The 7,315-nt window shown below is 48.9% G+C and overlaps 1 protein-coding gene across 1 annotated transcript in view; it reads right to left on the bottom strand.

Annotated features, from left to right (window-relative positions):
- The window catches only part of LOC139050899 (neprilysin-1-like), a 284,773-nt gene that overhangs the window by 248,540 nt on the left and 28,918 nt on the right, over positions 1 to 7,315 (bottom strand). The gene's annotated exons all lie outside the window — the stretch shown is intronic.

Here is a 7,315-nt window from a genome sequence, read left to right as displayed (position 1 = left end):
ACTTAAGGACCCGTTCCTAAATGACACCATCGTCAGCAAATTATCTCTGCACTCCCGCGACGCAAATTCTTTTTGGGTGATATCCCTTTAAATTAAGTTCGTTTGCAAGGATTGTATTCAGTAATTCCATAGGTCAATTTTACACAAGGATTGCCAAGATAGAGCCAGCGTAAAATGCGGCATGAAAGAAATCCACTATAAGGCAAAACGCATCATAAAAAACAAAAATGACGAACACGTAAATTTTCCGTATAATATTAATAATCGAAATATTTCTGTGCGCAATGCAATTTAGCAGGATGCTATAGGGTAACAACGTTTGCAGTGCAGGTTTAGATTTCGCGTTTATTTCGAGCTTGTAAGGATATTTTAGCCATCGTTACTCAAGCCCACTCTCCTATCTATAGTTCTCCTTTAGTTTCCAAATTTATTTCCTTGTGAATTTCCTTGTGAAGGTTGACCTGGTGAAGGCACACCAACAAATGCCTGTGGAACCAGCGGATATTCCCAAGATGGCAATCATCACGCCATTTGGACTCTTGGAGTATGTGCGCGTGCCTTTCAGCCTTCGCAATACTGCACAAAATTTTCAGCGGTTCATCGACACGGTGGCAATATGTTGGGCTTTCTGTTTCGCGTACATCGACGATTTGCTTTTCTTTAGTCGCGACGCAGAACAACACACGCCGCTTCTGGGCCAACTATTTTAACGCCTCGCCGAATACACGTACTTATCATCAGTAGGACGAAGGGCGAATTGGGCGCGCTCGAGTTGGACTTCATCGGTCACCGTGTCGACAAGGATGACATCTGTCCCTCGCTATTAAAAGTCCAGGCCATACAAGATTTTTCTTAGTCATCTTCCATCCGCAAACTGCCCGAGTTTCTTGGCCTCGTGAATTTCTGCAACCGCGTCATACCTCTCTGCGCCGCTTTTCTTTGGCCCCTAACGGACATGCTCCAGAGCATCAAATCGAAAACAACTTAACTCACCTTCACCCCAGAAGCACTAACCGCTTTCGATACCATCAAACCAAGCTGTTTCAGGCAACCCTTCTCAACCATCCGAGATCAGAAGCCCCACTTTGCCTCGCGACCGATGCGTCCGATGCTGCAGTAAGAGCAGTGTTTCAACAGTCCACGGATAATGTCTGGCAGCTCCTTGCTCCTCTTTTCCCAGCATCTTCTTTTCTCGGAAGCTCTTATCCACGGAGGCACGCTAAATCACATTCGGAAGAGAACTCCTCGGAATGTACATGGCTGTACGTCACTTCAGACATTTACTGAGGGGAACAAGAGGTCCACATTAAGACAAAACAGAAACCTTTGACCTTCACCGTCCGGTCAAATTGTACCAAATTTTCACCATGGGAAATACGCGATCTCGCCTTCATGTGGCAATTCACGAGATACATACGGCACGTTCGCGGAAAGGACAATGCCGCAGCGGACGCGCTCTCGCGTTGTGCCTGTTCCATCACTACGGACAACAACTCTGCTAGCATCGACTTCTCCGCACTTGCTGCCCAGCAACAAGTGACACCGAAGTAAATGCGCTTCGCGGAATACCTGGCGCCTTACATCTGCGTGATGTCCGCTTTCACCTTGTGCTGTCCCTATTATTATGCGTAGCATATTGCAATCAGTTCAGCCCTTGGGCGCGGCCGCGCAGCCACCATTGAGAGTATGAGCCATTGTTCATAGCTGCGCGTCTCATATGTGGGTCTATTCTCTTTTAAGTTTGCTGTGTTTGTTATTAAGTTGCTTCTATTTTTATGCGTTGCATATTGCTATCACTCAGTTCAGCCCTTGGGCGCGGCCGGGCAGCCACCATTGACCTTTAGCGCAACCACGTGACGTGACGTCACGACAGCTGGAGGAAAAGCTGGGCCCCAACTCGCGCAATATCCGTGACTGTGATATCTGACTCTCCTCATCACGTCGTCGGCAAACCGTTGTCGCCATGCCATCGTCGTCGGGCTTTCATTTCACCATCGTCAGGAATTCGTCATGCATTCATTGCATTCACTCAGTTCAGCCCTTGGCCGCGGCCGGGCAGCCACCATTGACCTTTAGCGCAACCACGTGACGTGACGTCACGACAGCCGGAGGAAAAGCTGGGCCCCAACTCGTGCAATATGCAGCGCATTCTTGGCTTAACCAAGCTAAGTCTGGCCATTTTTTCATGATGTCTTCGCGTGCACCCCACGTCCAGTCGTTCCACTCAATTTCCGGTGCACCATTTTTGATGCCCCTCATACACTATCCTGCCCTGGAATCCAGGCCGCGCAATACCTGGTGACACAACGTTTCGTCTAGATTGGGGGGCCTCAACAAAGATGTACGTGCCCGGGCGCGTGGTTGTCTGGTGTACCAACAATCGAAGGTTCACAGACACAAAAGGGCACCCTTCGGCTCCTTTACTCTACCATCTGAAAGATTCGACAAGGTACGCATTGATATTTTGGGTCATGGCCACCCTCAAACGTGAACATCTACTTCTTAACCTGCGTAGATCACTTTACCCAATGGCCAGATTTGCCTCTACCGGATATCCATACTAAAACCATCGCAAACGCTTTCGTCTCGGGCTGGGTTTCGCGATACGGCGTACCATCTACTACTGCAATCGATAGAGGACGCCAGTTTGAATCAGCACTATTCAATAACCTGCTGACCCTCCTAGACACTTCTCTCATACACACCATGGCATATCACCCCATCGCCAATGGTCTTGTTGAACGTTGTCAACGCTCCATCAAGACCTCACTCAGACCGCATCCTGACGTCACTGACTGGTCCACGTCACTACCACTGGTTATGTTGAGTCTGGGCTACACTGAAGCAATATCTGCGCTCTACGCCTGCCAAGATGGTTTTTGGAGCAGCGCCGCTAGGCCCTTTGTAAGAGTTCTTCCATCCTACCGTTTCATCACCGTGCCCTGACCCCACCGACTACATCAACAGGCTGCAACTCGGACCTCCTGCCGGTCTGCACCGAAGCGAAGCGTCTCTTCTGTGTCGGTTGTGGCTTGTAGTTGCCTTCACGAATGCCTACTGAGCCCGAATTGTAATGGCTGATAGTCCTGCATGTGATTTTTGCGGATGTGAGGAGGACATTGACCACTTGTTGTGCCACTGTCCTCGATTTCAAGCACAAAGACAATTTTTGTCTAACCATTTGAGGAAATTAGATGAGCGTCCTCTGAGTGAACAGACAGTACTGGGGTACCGTCTCCACCGATCATCGGCTCAGAAGGCAGTGAAGGCACTTTTCTGCTTTCTCAGAACATCTGGTTCGCGCGAGCGGCTTTAACTCAGTACTGTCCGTACACGTCTCTACACCTGCTCTCTCCCTTCTCTCTCTTCCCCTTCTCCCTTCCCCAGCGTAGGGTAGCCAACCAGACTCCTGACTGGTTAATATCCCTACCTTCCTATATTCCTTTCACTCCCAAACTCCTCAATGTATCGTTTCGGATACCTGCGCGGCCCCGTCACTAGAGGGGGACCTCCTGTATCAGCATCAGCATCGACGTCGAGGAAGATGAGGATAACGGTGGCTGGCTAGGGACAGGCCATTGCCTAGGAAGCGAAGCGGGTGCATGGCTCACGCGTGGCTGGCACGAAGTGGCTGGGGGATTTGTGCGCCGAGGAATGACCGCCAGCTAGGGCCTCCTGCTCAGTAAAAATATGAACCTGTTCATTGCGGCTCACCGTCATCACTGATTTTGCACGCCACCCATTTATGATTCACTGGGGTTTATCTCTAACGTTTTTGCAAGAGATGGGTGACGCTCCAGTGGCCTACTTATCCAGACTACTTATCCACAACAGAAATGCGCAAAAACCACCAGCATCGACATTACCACCATGAGCCGATTTATGTCCACTGCAGGATGAAGGTCTATCCCATCGTCTTACAGATAGTAATATCTAAATCATGCGGTTTTGACGCGTTTTCTGGCATGCAACCACTTCCGGCGCATGCAGCTCGAAAAGACATAACAGCCTGTTACATCTGTTCTAATGCGGTAGCATTCTTAGGGTGCTTCACGCACTTTCTGGGGGCTATGTACCTACCTTTTTATCTAACTGCTTTCCAGCCTACGTGAGTCACATGAGTCACTGGGCAGTCAATGGGCGTAGTCAATGAACCACTGCAATACAAGCCTTATGCATAACTCGTTTCAACGATGGCATTACCTTGTGTCGCTGTATGGATTCAAAACTAACTCATTACCTTCTACAGTCATCGCGAGATGCGTTCTGTCGCAATTCTTTGTTCCTTGAGAACATCGGCAACTGGTGCATGGATTTGGACATCACATGCTAACTCCTCCTGATGCGTCAGCCAACTCCATCTCCATGCGTGGTCTTTTCTTCACCTCATTACACCGCTCGATTTTCCGCCTTTATCTTCTGCATTTCCCATTCGTAGGCGCACACTGTGTTGCTTTTAACGGAGTTCCGATACCACATTGTTCTAACCATTTTTGGTTCTATCGTGAAAGAAGTTAAGGCGTACAGACACGGACTCAAGAGAACCAGACAACAGAAACGCCGCCCATCACTTTTGATAGTCCCGTTCATTGTCGGCGTTTCGTCTGTCTGGTTCCTTTCTCTTGTGACCGCGTGTGCACGCCTTACCTTATTTCACGTTGAATCCCTACCAATTAGCTCAACTTGCTGTCGGTCTTCGTTCTATCAGCTGTTGCGGGACCCTTAGCTTACTCCTCAAGCTTACGTGCAATCTTCAAACCTTTAACTCCACCTGTTATTGGTGTTATGATCGACCTGGCGGGTGAGAGGCATCCAGGCGTACGTTCCAGTGACAAAATGATTTGCCTCGTCCCATAAAGGGCCGTTACGGTAAGCCTGGACATCAAGCTGTCAGGTAGGAAACGCGTTCAAGCGGGCATCCCCATGCCAACATAATTGTCCTCTTCGCCGAAACAGCGTCACCCCAACGGGTAGACAAAGGAGAGAAAATCCGAACGGGAGGAGGTTTTTGACGACAAAACCTACTTCCACGGGCTCCCGATAAAGCCGTCAACGGCCACAATACCGCAAGGGGTTATTTGAGGCCGTCCTGGCCCCCGTGTTAACCAGAACCAGAACCGCTCGAGACTCGGATGAGAGTTACAACCATGTACCAATGAATTGAATGCAATCTTTTCGGCTTTTTAAGAGGTTTTCTTGAATAAGGTTATGGCCAACGCTGCATACACACCACACATACTTGAGAAATGGCACCAACCCAGACAAGCTACGATTGCGAAGACTTGCATCCGATGTACACATTGCCAGAGAGCAGACTTGCAACACCTCATTTGGAGCTGCGCAGCTTTTTCACAAGGGAGATCCAACATTCAGCATCTACTACACGGAGACATTAGAACACTAGGAATTTCAATACAAACTAACCCTGAAACACAGAAAGCCATTGCGACATATGGCAGACAAAGTGGCCTGTTTCGAGTAGCGTAGAAGGGGTCGATCAGCCCATGTGAGAGCGGCGGAACTGAACATGCACCTGAGCCTGCATAAAGCGGAAGATCCCAGACTGAGATGAAGAAGTGTTTCAGCCAACAGTCTGGGTACCCACATTCCCTTCCCTCCTAATCCCCATCAGCGGCCTAGAGCCGTCCCCTTCCTTAAAATAAAGGCTTTATTCATTCATTTCCATCATCACAATGCCCGCCTTCGTCGTCGTTTCCTGATTCTTGCGGCGAAGACCCACCTCACCGGTCGAGATCGTATCAGTAGGGGTAGAATGCACTGATCGTGAACGGGAGCCTATATCGTAGCAAATACTTTGCTATCGTTTGCGCATTCAATATGCCAAAACTACGCCGAAGTTCTACGTTTAGAGGGCATTTTAATGAATGAAAACTTACTGCTGGACTAGTTCACACTTGTCACAGTGTAATAAGACGCGAAAAAATGTGAAGTAATAACAGGACGGGCGGTGCGTTGCTCGCACATAAGTTTTTCCATAGCAGACAAGTTCACGTTTTATAGGAAGCCCATTTGTCCCGCACGTTTTCACAAAGAAATCAGATCACGGGATTAAGTTTTGTGCATGATTATTCTAAATGATAATCCAAGAAGTGATATTCAATTATGCACAGAGTCACAGACGTATCGTTTATATAAATGCATGTTTTTTTTGTGTCATGGGCTTCAATTTACTCACGTGCCAAAGGCATCCCTGCTTCTCCCCAGTACGCGGATTTTAGACTTGGTTCATACCTACATGCTTTAACCCCCGTACATAGGCCAATGTGCTCAAGCCCTGTTTTTAATTGCGTGTTACGCTACTTCTTGTCTTTTTAATGTTGTTTTTAATTTAACATTTCAATGACTTCTCATGGAATGTGAATCTCAATGGTGACAGCGCTAGCAAAGCTCTAGTATCGTATGTCTCTCGTTTTGTTGCAACATCCCTTTTCTGGCAGCTTACGTTAGCGGCCCGTGATGAGGTGGCATGCCGCGATCGTGACGCCAGGAATCCACAATTGCACAAGCACCAGCCACCCAGCGCGCATGTAGTCACGAACAGAAGCCCCACCTGGTGCCCTTCGAGAATGAGTGACAAAGCCTCTGTCGTGCATCTCCCCACGGTCTGCGTATACGAAACTCTCACGCCGCCACGGCAAGCGCGTAACGACCCGACAACAAGAACACACGCTACAAAAGCACGTGCCTGCAGTTCTCGCTGCGGGCTTACGATGCCACAGAAGACAGCGGCAGCAGTAGGAGCAAAAAGCTTTTTTCTCTTCTCACGCACCTTGTAACGCAATCTTGGGAGCAACATGTCCCATGCCTTTCGCGATTAACGTTGCGCCGTGGGAAAAAAAAAAGCGCCTTCGTATGTCGAGAAGCCACGAACTCCGAGCGAAAAGAAAGAGCCCAAAAGAGGACGCAGCAATTTCGGAGCCGCAATGATTTGACGGGTCTCCTTAACACAATTCGCGTGATGCCGGCGTAAATTGGGTCTATAAAGGGTTTCACGCTAGGCCTAATTAATGCGATCAGTACGGAAGCAAGGGGCGAGGGAGGAAGGCAGCAAAGTCTGCCTTGCCGAGAAGCCTCGGATCACATTTAACGGTTCAATCTGTGACAGCAGAGAAGGAGCATGAGGTAAAGCTCGCAGCCATTTACGCCACTAGAGCTCGCGCGACAGCCAGACAGGACAAGAAAGGGGCACGCGCACTTGAATTATTAGCCTGGTATGTAGCGTTAACCGCAAGCGGTGACCTAGCTATATAACTTTCCACATTGCTTATCAACCAATGCCGCTAGACAAGTGCTG

The sequence above is a fragment of the Dermacentor albipictus genome, chromosome 10, assembly GCF_038994185.2.
Source record: "Dermacentor albipictus isolate Rhodes 1998 colony chromosome 10, USDA_Dalb.pri_finalv2, whole genome shotgun sequence".
Lineage (NCBI taxonomy): Eukaryota > Metazoa > Arthropoda > Arachnida > Ixodida > Ixodidae > Dermacentor > Dermacentor albipictus.
Note: the sequence above shows the minus strand (reverse complement) of the source record. Positions and strands in the feature narration are given on the sequence as shown.